The following is a 15,638-nucleotide window of genomic DNA, read 5'->3' as shown; positions in this document are numbered from 1 at the left end:
TATTTTCTCTGAGAACTTGTCTACATGGGAAAGTTTAAACATGAAAGCTAAGGCAGGAATTTATACTAAGGGTAAATTTGGTTTTAACTATCCATGTGAACACTCTTGTTTTGCTACAAGCATTTTTTTTTTCCAAATTATGGTTTTCTTTTTTTCTTTCTCTTTAAAGCTTAGCTTATGACATATTGAAAACTGTTTAAACTGAGCTGGAAGAGGCTGTAGTAACAGGGCTCAGGCACTTACACAGTTATAGCTATATATCTAGCAGATAAAACTTTCCTGCTCAGACAAGCCCTCGCTATTTCATTGTACGTTTTTTCCCAGGGAGAGTTAAAAACTGAGAAGAAGGAATTTTCTTCAGTGATTTGATTTTTTCCAAAGTGCCAATTTTTGTTTTTGGTTTTGTTTCAACTTCTTTGAAAATGAAAAAAGACTAAATGCAAAGTTTCCATTTTTTTGATGAAAAATTATCTTTTGATAAAACTTGGAATAACACTAAAAATGTTGCCTTTTCAAAGTTATTAGCTATTTAATAAGGAAAAGGTGACTTGACTGGCTTGATACTAAAGATGCTACATTGGTGCAAGATTTAATTTTTAATGCTTTGATGCTTGGGAAGGGAGACTGGAGAACTTGCTAGAGCTGGCCAAAAAGTAGGACTTTTGGATTTACACCTTCATTAAATTCACTGCAAGACCTGCAAACCTTTAAAGCTGTCTGCGTCTCTCTCTAGCCACTTGTTAATAAAAACGTGATCACTTCAAAAGGAATTTTATGAGCTGTATTATTTGATATTATTCTGAACTGTCCTTCATGGCAAATGTAGCTACCGACTGAAATCATCTGGCAACGTACCATCCCTTTTTTTTCTTCTGCCCTTTTTTGTGAAATGTAGGAGCGAACAGAGCTGAGGTTTGCACAAACACTGTAACAGGAGGGCGGCCTGCGTGCTAAGTTCCAGCTTATGTGATTTTTTTTTTTTTTTTTAAGGGAGTGGGTTATGTACCAAACAACGAACTTAAGGTTTATAATGGATGTACTGACCGAACCTTATTTATAGTGCCTGCTACTCCTGGGCTCAGCTTTTATATTCAACTGGCGTTGCTGGCTTCCCACAGTAGATTTTCAAACAAGTTGTTGCAATAACCTCCTAATGTGTTTCGTCTCGCGCAACAGGCTGGATTTAGTCCTACTCTCAGCGGATGTGACAGGACTCTGGACGGGGCTCCCCGAGCACCAGCCCCAAATTTGACTTGAAACGCAACCAAAAGCCCTCAGCCTTTCTCGTGTTGTGGAAACTGAGAAGCTGGTGTCTGATGGAGAATAGGAAGCAAATTTACAGCCAGATCCTTCTCACCCTTTTCTTTCTCTCAGATGGTTTTCCTTCTCTGTTTGTTTTACTTTGGCGATTAATTAAACAAATTGCTCTATGAGCAGGGGAACAAATGGAATCTGGTTTCCTTCAGGTTTTCCTTCATTTCCTGTTCCCCTCTCACAGTAACCTTGGCTCTGTTTCGTGGTCCCCTGTCCCACCTTCAGTAAGGGAGAGGCAGCAAGGGCTGAGGGCAGCAGCGGGGCTGGGAACGGCTGGGTCCTGCTTTCCTTTCCCTTGGTCAGGGCACTCTTTTGGATTTCTCTCCTTTACCCATCTTCCAGTTTTCAAAAAACTGCTAAGGATATAACTTTCTTAGTGTCTTTAAATTCCTTTCCCTTCCAAATGCATCTAAACTGGCTAATGGGTTCAAAAACTTTTGCCTGGGCAGAGAGGACAGGATTTGCAGAGGAACAAACAAGCAAGCTGCAATTGCAAAAGCTTAATTTGCTCCCGAAACCAGTTGAGCAGTTAGATTTTGGAAGCGCCTTTTTAACAAGGGTTACCTATTTTCTTTGGTGTCCGTTATGGCCACCTAGGTGAACTGTTATTTCTAAGAATACTTGAGCAAAATAAAAATATGTATCCTAAAGTAAACTTTTTGCACTGCTTTTGTCACAAACAAACAAAAGGAGGAAAAAAAAGTGCAACATTATTCTAAAAATACTTGTCTTTCTAAAATAGAAGAGATCCCAAGATATTTACAGTAAAAGTATTTACATTCATTCTTTATTTGACAATATTGTTGATTGTTTGCTTTCAGTTGGACTGGCCCATAGTTATCGGTGGGATTTGGTTTCCAGGTCTGCTCCTTGTGCTGCCTCAATTTATTTTTAAATTTATGCCAGTCTTTTCTCGTTGTAGATGGTACCAAGCATTGCCCAGATAACTGCAGCTTGAGAAGAGTGTCATCTTGGGGGTGAAACCATTGATTGTAGAGTTATTGAGGCCTCTACAAAGGAAGAAAGCCAGGAGTCTGCTTCCATATTTTTGAGGAATCATATGACTTATCAGTGATGAAGCTAGGACTTTAGCGGATTGAGTATAACTGCTACATATTTAATGTAACAAATTAAAGAAAGACAATCTGTCAGATTTTAGAGTGGGCTGAGGCTTGCTCCAAGACCTCAGTAAGTATGTGGATGACGCAAGCTGAGATACTCAGGGGTCTTTTATTGAGGCTTATCAGAGTACTAGAAACCCCAGAAGATGGCTTCTCTTGTCCTGGGTGGATTTAATGGGAAGGCAAGTGAGGGAATTAGTCAGGTATATTGGGGGACAGGGCTGTGCACACTTCTTCTGCACGGGTCAGTCACTGCAGCGCAGCCTGGCACAGCGCCTGTGGCATACCCGTAGCTCTCCTGTAAGGGAGCTGCTCTGGACAGAGGCACAAATTTGTGCCCATTTGTTGGCAGATTTTTTTGTTATTCTTTGGATGCAAGATGAGGCCAACAAGTGTACTGTGATGCAAGTCTACCATATGTTCTTGCTCAAAGATTAAGGTTCAGCACAATAAACATCAGCTCTAGGCTTCAAATTTTTTTGAACTAGGGGGGAGAGAAAATGAAACAATTTAATTTGTGTAAGTGCCTCCTGCCTGAAACAAAATAATGCAAAATGCCTTTAGTTGTGCTTAGAAACTGAACTCGTAAAAAGACAACACTAGTTTTTGGGGGCCTGCATTTTCAAAGCCAGAATTCTGCAAGTAGGTTTCATCTCTGGTGAAGCATCAGGTAAGTGAGCTAAGTTTTTTAGAAAAAGCTAAAACAATTTTTCTTCTTGTGGTACCTCAGAGCTTCTGGAATAAAAACCATTTATTTAAAGACTTAGCTATGGACCTAGGAGCATTTTTTTCTGTTGTGCCTGGACACTTCTTTTTGCATATATAATGTTAGTTCCTGCAACGGTCACCACTTTAAAAGTTACCATGGTAACTGCAATTGCACAGTTACTTCCTATTAGAAACAGGGAGAGCACGGGTAACAGAAGAACCAGTGCGATATGCTGGCCGTGTGCTGGACTGGGAGGCTGAAGGCCTGGGTTTTAATCCTGCTGTGACCACAGGAGTTTGTCTTTGAGTGGTTTGCACCCGGTGAGAACTAGAAGTGTATTTTAGTGCTTTTTAGGTGCCTTTACTGGGCAGCCATGCAGTCCTTGCCCAGCGACCTGGACTTCTCTGGCAGCCTTTGGCCTCCAAGATGCTTGCCTAAAGGACCCTTYCTGCACCCGTGGGCTTTCCTCACGTTTTGCAACCAGCCCTGATGGAGGGGAGGGCTGGCTGGATCCCGGCGACCCTGCTTCTTCGCCTGGCTGCCTCTCCTTTGCAGCACTGAACATCATGGCAAGGCCCAAACTCCTCTGTAGCTCCTGCCATTTACCTCTTGGTGTCTCTATTTCCCTTCTGACCCTTCGCTTAGCCTATAAACTTCTTGACACTCATTGACTTTGTAGCTGTGCTAATATTTATGTGTAATTGAGCACCAGGCCACTTGGCAAATGTTGACTTTTTTTTTCAGGAGCAACTGTATCAAGAAAGGAGCCTGGGTACGATTCTTCTGTTACTGAAACTGTGGATATTTTCTCTGTTTTGCTTCTGCCAACCTGCCTACATGTTTCTTGAACACGCCTGGACATGTCAAAACAATGATGATCATCTTGTGTTAAATAAATTACATTCATGCTTTTGAATATTGTGGATCTTTAGTCCATCCACTAAAGCACCTAAAAAGGAGGGCAGTGTTATCGGCCGGCTTTAAAAGAGGGAGAAGCCTCTTATTTAAGGCCACCTCGCAGCTCGGTGGCAGAGTGGGGAGAGAGGCCAGGTCTCCTCGGTGCTGCTGAATCTACCCCTTGACGGATCAGCCTCTTTCCTCACTCTGCAGGGCCCGTCTGCAGGACTGGCCACGGAAAAAGCCTACAATACGTATAGTTTATCACCAAACTGCACTTCTGTGTGTCTGCCAAGTGATAACTTGGGGGGGTGCGGGGGGGAAACCCAACCCTCATGATCCCCATTTGGGCCGTGACTGATGGATTTATGACAGGCCGCAGTTTCCTCCATTTGTCTCGCGGCGACCGACCGGACCTTGCGATTATGCGGCAGCCTTCTCGCCAGGCCAGCGCTTCCAGCTATGTCCAGGGGCAGGAAATGATTTAGCCGAGGGCTTTTGGCGACAATTAACAGAATTCCTGCTGATAACTTTTTTTTGTCCTCTCCCTCAGAATATTTTTGTAGCGCACTCTAAGTGGCTACAGAGCGGCGCTGGAGGTGGGTGGTTACAAATATTTGATGAGCGTGTCGCGGAATGGCTTTCATTTCTCTTTAAAGTATGCTTAAAAAAAAAAATGCACAAAGCCCCCAAAACTCCATCTCTTTGGTATTCCGATTGGTGATCGGAGCAACACAAAAACTGACTTTTGTTACCAGACGGTCATACCCCAGAAGCAACCCAATACTAACTTCTGTGCGTCGGCTCAGTGTGTGAGGTTGTTCTAATTTCTGCCGTTCAATTTAGCCTCAGGTAAGGGAGAGCTCTTGTCAAAATAACCTAAGGAAGAAGTAAGGCTGTCCAGGAGTCTGCTGGTATGGAGGATAGGAGAAGCAGTTATGTGTATGTCAGGAGTGGGTTAACTGTGCTGTAAAGGGCTTGCTTTGCCGGGAACAGCAAGGAGCTGGTGCTAAGTGCAGGGGTCGCGATGGTAGTGTCCCCTTGGGAGCATATTGGTTTTTAAGGAATTTCCATGGTGTGCTCCCATATAAAGCATCTCTCTTGCAAAGAGGGAAAAAGAGATACTTTTTTTTTGCTATGATACAGAATTACCTGCGCAAAGAAAGCAAAATACTGGTGTTGGACGTGCTGTGTTAAAAAAACTGTAAGAGTTCTCGTAGATGCAATGTTGGAAACCAAGTATCTTCCCTTAGAGCTGGGTGGTCTTCTGGGCTGAGATTTTGTTTCTCACTGTGCATGAAAAGGCAGCATCTGAAAGCCCTGGTATTGTTCTCCTCCTAGAAAATAAGGAGGAAAAAATATTTTGAAAAAGGGATACAGATTGAAGTTAAACAACTATGTATTTAGTAGATGAATTACAGTTCAGGAAATTCAATGAGAAGCAAGGTGGATATTTGTCCTGGGATATTTGACACCTCTAAACAAAAAACTTTGAGAGCTTAAGGAACTGTAGGCTTTGTGCTGGTCTTATGCTCGAGGGTTTCTCTTATCCGGCAACAAGGACAAATATTTAAGTTGGTTTCATAAGGTGGATCAGGTTTCTCTCCCAGGTTGTTCGTGTTGTCAGTGACCCTCACGATAAAATGCTGCATGTGCAAACGGCAAGGGCTTTTGTTGTCTGCAGAGTTAGCGGAGTACAGGCAAACTGCTTTTATCTGTGTTGAAGCCTGTTTGGATGCTGAGGTTCAGCTCTGTTGGTCTGGCTTAGCCTGGCTGTTAGTTTTGCCTGTGCAGGAGCAAACCTGAGACTGGAGAGAGAAGATTCCTGGGGCAACAGTGGGTGTGAGATGGGGAAGWGCTGAGACAGGATGAAACTACATGGAGAGAGCGTAGGAAAAATGGACAGAGAATGGAAGAGTAAACGTTGTAATGATACAAAAGAAGGAATATGCACAGAGGCTATGGTTCTAGTCTGCTTTTTTCTGTAATTTTAAGTCTGAGGTGACCTGGGCTTGAGCTAGAAAAGAAAGTATTTTCTTTCTAGATGTAACACAATTCAAATAATACCAAGTATTTGGAGCTGGGGAGCAGAATGGCTTATAAAATGAAAAGCAAGTTTTGTCAACCTCAGAAAATAACTTGTTAAAAAAAAAAAATCCCTATGTGCTTTTACAGAAGTTTCTTTTCCTCCCTTCCCTTCCCCCATCTAAATGCAGATAGGTATTGAAGGGTTGATATTTTCCTTGCTGTTTTACTGACTGCACTTTTGGTTTTGAACAGCACAGCCTGTTCGATTAAATTTGAGCTTTGTTTCCTTAATTTGCATTTAAAAAAGAAGTCTCATCCCTCTTAGAACATCCTCCACGGAAAGGGATGAGTGCAGCAGTTTTGACTTTCCAACGTGCTGTGGAGTGCGGGCACGTGAGAGGCCGAGCAGACGCCCCCCCTGCCACATCTGAGCAGGGCCAGTATGAGGACTAAACTTGGAGGTGAGGAGCCAAGAGGAGCAGGGGCTGTAGCCGGCCGGACACACGTGCTAAGCCCTCTTCTCATGCAGGGGAAAGGGAGGTCATTTCTCTTTCTCCTCAGCCTTTGGCACAGCCAGAGAGCTCCCAAAGGTCCCCCAAGCAGTGTTTAGACTGTGGAGTTGCTTCTGTGGGCTGTTAGGATGCAAATGCAGAGTGCTTTCACTAGCAAACTGCTGCTGGGCTTGGAGCAGGGAGGGTGAAGGTGTGCAGCCCCAAAACAAAATCAGGCATTCAGTGATTGCTGGGGCATAGCAGGGTGCAGGACAGGTCTGCAAAGGACCGTATGCAGCACAGCTAATCCAAGCAGTGGTGACAGGAGGGAAAATGACCCTGAAAATGATGCAGTAATGCACAGCTTTGAAGAGCAGCTGCGGGGAGGTGAGCTGCTGGCTCCTGCCTCCCTGTGCCAGAGACTTCAGTCTTGGTGCAGCAGACACCGCCCCGCTCAGTCTCCGTCTGCAGCGTGGGCTCTCGCACGCTACGCTTGTGCCGGAGCTGTTCTGTGGCAGGGTAACCCCGTGGTGTTTGCTTTCATCATCCCTTTTCAGAAGGAAGCTGGTGCCGTTGCATCCTCCCCCTTGGCATGGTGCGGCTGGGGGAAGGAGCCAGGCAATGCCCTCAGTTGCTCGAAGCGCTCCAGACCTGTCTGTGCACATCCTCGCTCCCGTTTCCAAGGGTTTTAGAGCAGCCTAGCCAGAACACTGAAAAAGCTTTCACTTCTTATCGCTAGATCATCCCTCTGGGTGTTTTTTTGCCGATAGAGATAAAATGAAGATGCACGCTCCACACTGCGTGCAAGGGTGGGACTTTGCTGGTGTGTCCACCAAAGTAAATAAGAGATACTCCAGGCAATTGCAGAGAAGGATCTGAGCAAAACAGCTTGTCTCTACAGCTGGTTCCCATGACACAGTAACAGGCAGGGCAGGGAAACTTGCCCCATCAGGGTGTCAGCAATATTGCTCCTTGCTCAAACAACAAGAAATGAGGTTCATCAGTCTCCTCCCCCCAGCTAAATTCTAGCTCGAGTGTGAAGAAATTTTGCCTGACTGAGGCTTGCTGGTGGGGGGATTGGTTCAATCGCTGTGTTTTCAGAGGTCCATTTTGTATAGGCCTCCCTGATCGATGAGACAGCTCTTCCCAGGGCACATCTGAGGTTTCAGGCTTGGTTCAGGAGCTGTCAGGTTGCAGCCCTCGCTGGCACTTTCTCTCTCACTCGTGGCATTACAGGCAATGAAGAGGCTTCTCCAGTGTTTACTCAAGTCCAACCCTTGGAAAAGAACAACTGCAACAGGCCTCAGAGAAGGCTGATCAAAGCGAAGCGTTTCTTATGCAAACRCAGTTAAAAACCTGGTGTTTATTTTCTTTTTCTCTCTCTCTTTTTTTTTTTTAATAGGAGACAACACAGCTGACAACAAACAGGATTTTGTGATGTTACTGAGAGCAGAACTTGGCATGCAGCTAGTGAAGCAGTCTGTAATCCCACTGGATGAAAATGTTCAAYGATCCAGGAAAGCCTATTTCCTCCCTGGCTCCAGCCAGTGCCAAGGAGAGGAGAGGTCCCGAAGAGAAATGTGCCCCCTTGTTGGCCCCCCGAGACTCTCAATCTATCTCTGTTCTGATTTCTTTTGATAGGTTGAGGTAAGGAGATGATGGTTGGGTTTGCTTTGCAAGCTGCATGCCAAACTTTTTTGTAGCTTGCTTTATAAACATAGCCTTCCTAAGTTAAATTGATTAGCCTTCCTAAACAAGTTAAATGGGTTTAAGTCTAGAAATGTTACAATGAGGGAAAGTTTAGCCATTATCTGCAATAGCAATGAGAGCACAAGAAAGGCGGCACTGGCACAGAGTAATGACTCCTCTAGCTCAGTGTCCTCTCCCTCAGCGATAGCCAGAAGCGGATGCCAGAGGAAAAGTGAGAACAAGGTACATAAGTAGTGATGCTTCCCCTCAGCACTCCCAGTCTCCAGCTGATTCCAGCTCAGGGACTTCCTGAGCTGGACAAGGTGTTTCTATGTTTACTAATTTTCAGTTGACTTCTGTGGACTTTTCCAGTCTCCCTATGACCCTGTATAAGCTTTTGGCATCCACTGTATCTGGGGGAAGGAGCTCCACAGAGGGACTGCCTGTTGGGTGAAGAACTACCTGCCTTTGCTTTGAGTTCAGCTCCTCTCTTCAGCTTTATCCTGCACCCCTTGGCCGTCATGTTAGCAGAGACTGGGGACGGCTGGTCTGATCCCTGGGCACGCTCCGCATGCCTCTTGTGACTGGGTAGACTACCATATTCCCCTCAAGCATCTTTAGACTTGGAGAATGTTTGCTCGCTTTGTGGTTTTTTTCAAATGTAAGCTGTTTTAGCCTTGTTCTCCTTTTCTGAAACTTTTCAAATTCTAATATATCATTTTTGAGAGAAAGGGACAGACCAGTATCCCATTTGAGATCTGGGCAAAAGGTAGGTTTATGTAGTGGCATCCTGCTGCTGCCTGGTTTTCTCTTTAGTTTTCTCCCTAGCAGGAGAAAAATGTTAACTCTAAATACCCCCTGTATCCTTTTGACTGCTACTGAGCATTGGGTATGCTGGAATTATTTTTACAAGAAGTTTCTCATATATGTCTGCATAAGTGAAAATCTCATCTGCTGAATGGGTAGGAAACAACCAAAATCAAGCATGAGGAACAAAATTATTTGGACCTTGTCAACATTAGAAATATTCGTTAGCTGGGAGTTAGAGACTTCTTTCTTTCCCTCTTCTTCACAAAGCATCTTTAAGGCCAGGTGTCCTTGAGTAGCCTGGACAGCAAATTCAAGGCAGAGGCTGGAAACTGCACCCCCCCCCCCCAAATGCAGTGCAGAGGATTGACAGCAGAGGGGAAACTTTTTATTTACAGCAGAGTGCTTTTAGAGGATGTGCAGCAGTTAGGAAGGGACAAAGTTTCAGAATGATCATAATTAAATGCTGCAAAAAAGTGGCACAAACGAAATTATCTTCCACTCCAAATTGTACTTGCTTCATTTGTGTCCCATCTCTAATCCAAGCGAGGGCTAGTCATGTCTCATTCCCCCAAATGCCTGTATCATAAATATAATTTGAAGCTTGTTGAAGAGCAGTTACAGCCTGCCTATCCTGCCTGTCATTGCCTTAATGCACGTTTGCAACTGTTTGCTTGCCCCAGCGCTGCCGGGAGGAAGCTCAGAGGTGAGGCTTTCGCAGACATCAAAACGGGATTGCTCTGCAGTTCTAATAACGTGGATCTGTGCCACAGAGCTGGTGAGTTAGGATTCAAGTGCTGATGTCTGATAAAGTAATCTTGCAGTTGTCAGCTGCAGGTTTGTTATGGCTCGCTGGGAAGGGCAAGCAGCGAGGACTTAGGGGACGTCACTCTGCTTCTGGCCTCATCAGCTCCTCAGTTTCCATCATCATAAAGTGAGAATGGGCATGCACAGACTGTAAAAAAAAAAAAAAAAAAAAAGAAACCAAACAACCCCCCCCCCACCCCCAAACCCGTTAGATCAGTAAACACAAAATACTGTGGAAAAGGCTGGAGAGTTAAATTCACTTCTGCTTTGGAGACTTAGGATCTTCAGGCATTGCCATCCACCTCAGGTGGTGATATTAAATAAATTAGTTCCCTCATTTTGCGGCAATTACTAAATCTGTCTTTTGTCAGGATGGGGAATATTAGCCCAAGCCCTTCACAGTGGTTTTATAATGTGTAATTATATGATTCAAGGTGCAGTTACATAGATACAAAYCATCTGGGTTTGCTATCTCCCCATTTAATCAAGGATTTGTTTACCATTTGGGTACAGAAAATACTTTGTTTAAAAATAAGTTGAATATACTTCCATTAGGAGCATAAGTGGGAAACAGTGAACTGTAGCTGATTGGCTATTGGTTAAAAGCATCCAAGAGCTCCTTAGTGTAGTTCATTTACTCTTAGAGCTTCATGTAACAGTCAGCTAATTCTGCACAAACCATGCATGAGTCCTCATGTTCTCTGTTTACGGTCCTTCACATTAATCTTTAACTTGATTAGAAACAAATACACTGGCTCCTTCATTCGCTGGGAGTTCCCCTTAATTTGAATCCTGCTTTTCATTTTTGGAGGTATCTCTTTTTGACATTAACACCATTGTATGTTACTGATACGCTGGTATTTTACTGGAAATAAGTGTAAGAATTTTGCAGCAACTTTAGGGATTTTGGTCAGAGAATGTAAATTGTCCTCTTTGCAACCAATTAGCTGGTGTGTGAAGGTGAGTGTAAAGAAAATTGTCAGCAGCTGAGACTGAGGGTTTGTGCGCATGCACATGGGTGCCTGTGTTGGGATGGGTCATTTGGCACCACACCCAGATGAGTGACCCATTGCAGATAACAAAAATTCCTCAGTATTTCTGGGAGCAGACAACATGTGAGCTTCACCTCCTGGTTTTTCACAATTCTTCCCTAGTCCTTACCTGAGGTAATAGATAAAGGCTCAGATTGCTGTCTGGTCTGCGTTTGCACAGTGCCCACTGGCATCCTAATGAATGCCATGGGCTCCAAGGCACTACTGAACTATGAAGAATAAACATGACCTAGTAGGAAAGCAAGGAGTGTAATTTTTTTTCTGCTCAGCATCCTGTGCTGTGTTTTTACTGGGGGCCTGCGTGCTGCCAGCACACTGCAAGCACTGGAGATCTGAAAGTCCCAGCCAAACTAGCACTGCACTTTCCTGATCAAAGAAGTCATTTTCTGCCATGTTTATGTGAGCTTTTCTATAGTATTTGCCATCTTGTGATGTGACTCTGGACTTGCATGTGGTAGAGTACCATATTTCCATGCATATATTTCAGGGGCTAGCTTTAAAAATCAAAATTAAACCCAATACATAACAGGGTGGAGGAAAATTTACTTGAGAGTAGCCTCCTGTCTCTGATCTGCCCTAGCCTGCTCCCTCTCAGCCATCTGCCTCTGATTCTGCAGGTTTTCTGAGCATTTATTTTGGTGAATTGATACTTCAAATGGATGTGGATGATCTGTGGTAAGAACACTATTAATTTGAATTTGTCTGTAGAGAACTATACTAGTCAGTCAAGTCTGCATTCTCTCTCTATGGGAAGAGTTAAAAAAAAATAAAAATAAAATAACCTGTTGTATCCCTGGGGTTTAAGTATGAGAACCAGAGGACTTTATATTGCCAGGAAGGATTTCCTGGTGGTTCAAGCAAACTTGGGACTTGGAGACCTGAACACCATGCCTTGACACTGCCTTAGCACACAAGACTTGCTGCTGTTTGCAATGGTGTTTGAGATTCAGAGAAGGGGCTTCTTGGAGTTTTCAATAGTAAATAGGCAGGTTAAGCACCAGGGCCCCATTGGTCTTTGCAATGCTTCAACAGCTCAGCTGGTTCACAAAATAAATACATCCTGCTAATCCTTCTCAGCAACTAAATCTCTTTGCAACTCTCTTCCCAGGTATCTCAGTTCTTCCATTCCTCATCTGTGTATATCTGTGCTGTGTCCCGCTCAGGTGATACTTTGCTTTCTCACTTGGCGGTTAGCAAGATATGTTAATGCAGTGCTTACGTAGTATGGGAATGGGAGCTAAACCAGTTTTTCAGACGAGATAGCCAAGAGGAAACTTTTATCTATCAAAATACACAGGAAGATTCTTACTGCTGGGGGAGGACTTTTTTTCTCTGCTGCTTCCTAACTCCTCTTTGCTCCCTGAGGTTAGCAGGTGGTGCACACAAGGCAGGGTCTGACAAGGAGAAGCAAAGGGCCTTGGGGAGTAGCAGTGGGAGGCAGACATTACCTGCCCTGCTGTGGAAGGACGGAGTGGCCCTTGTGGCTGTTGGAGAAATTAAAAGCACAACTGTAAAAAGGGAGTGGGTGGAAGGGACAAGCAAGGACTAAATGCAAGCTTGGAGCGCAGTTACGGCGCGGGTCAGTAGCGGCACGGGAGCAGCGTCCTGGGGGGTTGTCACCACGTTCTCTACTGGCACGCTGCAGAATTAGGGGGTAGGCTTGTTTTTTGACGTATGCCATAATCCTTTAGCAGAAACAAGGCCAAGCGTGAACCACATAATTTGCCACTTTTGCAGTCTTGGAGAGCAGTTCAGCAATATCTTCGGTCCCTTCTCCTCTGCTGCATCCACGGGAGTAACTGCCTATGCCCTCTGCATTATCAGACAGCCACCAAACAGCCCCACAAGGAAGAGTGTTGGTCAGAGCATTTCTAGAGGCTGTGGTTGCCGTGGAAAGTATGTTGTTCTCCTAGCTCTCAGATAGGAAATTATAAAATGATGAGACACCTTTTTGTCTTTAAAATCACGTTTTCCCTGGAAAAACATTATACCTCTAGTCAACCTGTGGGTTAGTCTCTATGCAGCCTTTGATCTGATATGGTCCAGTCCCTGTTTGAGGGATATCTTGTGGTCACGTTCTTAGTACTTCAAGTTTTTGAATACCAAGTATACGACAAGTATGAAATGCATTTCTTCTATAGATTTTAGAAAAAAAAAATCATTTCATTGTTAGAATAACTTTTCTCTGTTGTTGATTTTTCCTTTTGCAGATTGACAAAATGGAAGATGGGTAATGATTCTATTTTTTAAACGCACTCTTTTGTGCTTGCCTACATGTTAGTTAAAATCTAATTCCATAAACACTTCCATATTTCTAAGTTCAACTACTAGCAAGATGCAAAGCATCTTGCAAGAGCTATTTCACTGACTTAGCTTTTGTATAGTACTGAAACAGGGACTTCTTTAAGTATGCACATCATTTAGCTATTTAAATATTACAGCTCTAGAGGATATGAAATCACATATCTCAGCCTTCCGGAATTCAGCTGCCTTATGCTAACTTTTAAAGTATTTAGAAAAAACACCAAAATGAGGAACATATTAAAAAAGAAAAAGACCAACTGCTCAGGGAAAAGGCATAAGCTTAATTTTTTATGCAAACTTTTTTTGGTAACATCTGCTTCATGACTCAACACTTATACCATTAGCACGATGTCAAATATTGAAGTGTGGTGTGGGACAGGGGTAAATGAACTAGACAACCCTAAATGAAAAAGCAGTTCAGGCATTTCCATGTGATTAGTATTTTTTTTTTTTTAAGTTTCAGTTAAATTTAGCTATTCAGGATTCAACATATTGTAGACATGATTTTTGTTTCCATCCACAGTGTTCTGGACTGGTAGGAAGGGAGAGAATCTAATCTGGAGATACAGCCATGTAGTAGTGTTTTTGATGACAGTTGTAATTCTATTTTGATAAAAATCTATTTCTAATTCATCTCTTATTATTCATGCTCTTATTTGCTGAGCATGGCTGGGCTGAGATGGCAGAAATCAATAGAGTACATCTCAAATACAGGGAATTTCCTTCATCTAGACCTGAAATTGGTTTGAAAATTTGGTAGTATGAATCTCAAATCTTGGTCCATATTTGGTCTGAAAGACTTTTTTTTGCCTACCTCAGATTTGAACCCCCATTACTTTGTTGTGCTAATTAAATCATTTCATAACTTTCTGGAAAGTAACCCACATTTCAGACATGAAAGTAGAAGTTATTTTTGAAGAATCTATCCCAGATGCAAAATGCTCACCACAGGTGAGGTCATGGTGGGCTGATACCTTCAAAAAGGATTTCTTGTACCTCCCTATAAAATCATTTACTGTTTCTAGACACATTAGTCAATAGAAAAAAAAAAAATACATGCGTCTTCCTGACCCCTAATTTTTCCTTCCCAGCACATTTCTGAAATACATCAAATAATTGTTTTTGTGTTTTTAGGAAGGACAAGCAAGTGGATTTATTTTTTTAATTGGATTTTAATGCCTCCAGACCTCCTTAAATTACTTCTCTGGAAAAGCAATGCCAGCTACTCAAAGCCTATTCCCTTGAATGGATAAAAGGACTCATGTTCAACTTCCTGACATTATTTTCAGTCTATTTTACCCATCTGAAAGCTAGAATATGCCTAAGCTGCAGTTCTGTGGCCCCTGCTGTGTTGGGTAGGTCGTGAGGAATGAGTGGGATTCCTGAGAAAAGCCTATCTTTCCCTGCCTTCTCCTTGCTCAAACCCAGCTGTATCCTCAGAGATTGACTTGCCAGCAAGTATTTTCTCAGACCAGAAGGGGCAACGTACTTCATCCAGAAGTCTGGAGATGCTAGTGTGGCCTGGGAAGGATGGGCCTGATGACAGCCGTATGAAGAAAACTAATGGCAATTGTCTTCCCCCTGGTAAATTTTAATGTCATCCAAGAAAAAAAAATTGTTGGCAGAGTCCTTCATTTTTATTCATTTCTGTCTAAGGAGTAATATGCCTGGTAGGCTAGCAAAAGAAGACGTTTATTACAAAAAAGCAATATTTAATATAAAAAAACACTTTTCTAAAAGAAAAAAATTGTTTTTAATGGGGGGAAAAATCATCAAAAGCATGCGGTTTGTCAAGCAGCTCTAAAATACAAAGCTTCCACAGGTTTGAAAGACCTTTCCTCATACTCTGTATGACAAAAAAGCATAAAGAAAGTTAGGAAGGGATTCCTCGGGTTCCCCAAGTTCAATGACTGCAATTAAATTGCAGCTATGCTGCAATTACATAGCTTTTGCACTGTTTTTTTTACATGGGCTGTATTCTTTTGGAATACTAATTATTGATACTTTATACAGCTTGTAAATATAACTGCATGTTTAGGCTTCTTGCTAGAGCTGTTGTTGTTTTTCTTAAGAATTTTTTCATTGCAGAAATTTTGGCATAAATTTTGTAACTTTAATTCTTCCAAAATTGAGATATTCGGTTTCAGTGCGAAATGTTGTCAATCAAAATGTTCATTGTTGCTTGTATGGTTTCATATACAGTAGATAATTTTGAAGAATTGTTGTATATTAACTGTGCTGTAACCACACTGTACCCGCTGTCATAAAATCAGCCTTTCAGCTCTTAGTTCAGTATTAATGACAGCAGTCAAAATACAATCACTATGAGTAGGAAGTCAAGCAAAGGAGGCAGGAGACCTGCATGGATGAGCAAGGAGCTCCTGGCAAAACTCAACCAGAAGAAGGAAGTATACAGAAA

At 42.9% G+C, this 15,638-nt stretch overlaps 1 long non-coding RNA gene across 1 annotated transcript; it reads left to right on the top strand.

Moving 5' to 3' along the window:
• The first annotated feature begins 4,775 nt into the window (after positions 1 to 4,775).
• Positions 4,776 to 14,965, top strand: LOC112966577. The gene is made up of 3 exons (XR_003253671.1): positions 4,776 to 4,893; positions 7,963 to 8,207; positions 14,354 to 14,965. It is a non-coding gene; the product is annotated as an uncharacterized LOC112966577 (long non-coding RNA).
• The last annotated feature ends 673 nt before the right edge of the window (positions 14,966 to 15,638 follow it).

This window comes from Apteryx rowi, unplaced genomic scaffold (assembly GCF_003343035.1).
Source record: "Apteryx rowi isolate R43461 unplaced genomic scaffold, aptRow1 scaffold_25, whole genome shotgun sequence".
Lineage (NCBI taxonomy): Eukaryota > Metazoa > Chordata > Aves > Apterygiformes > Apterygidae > Apteryx > Apteryx rowi.
The sequence above is the reverse complement of the archived record's forward strand: the minus strand, read 5'-3'. Positions and strand labels throughout refer to the sequence as shown.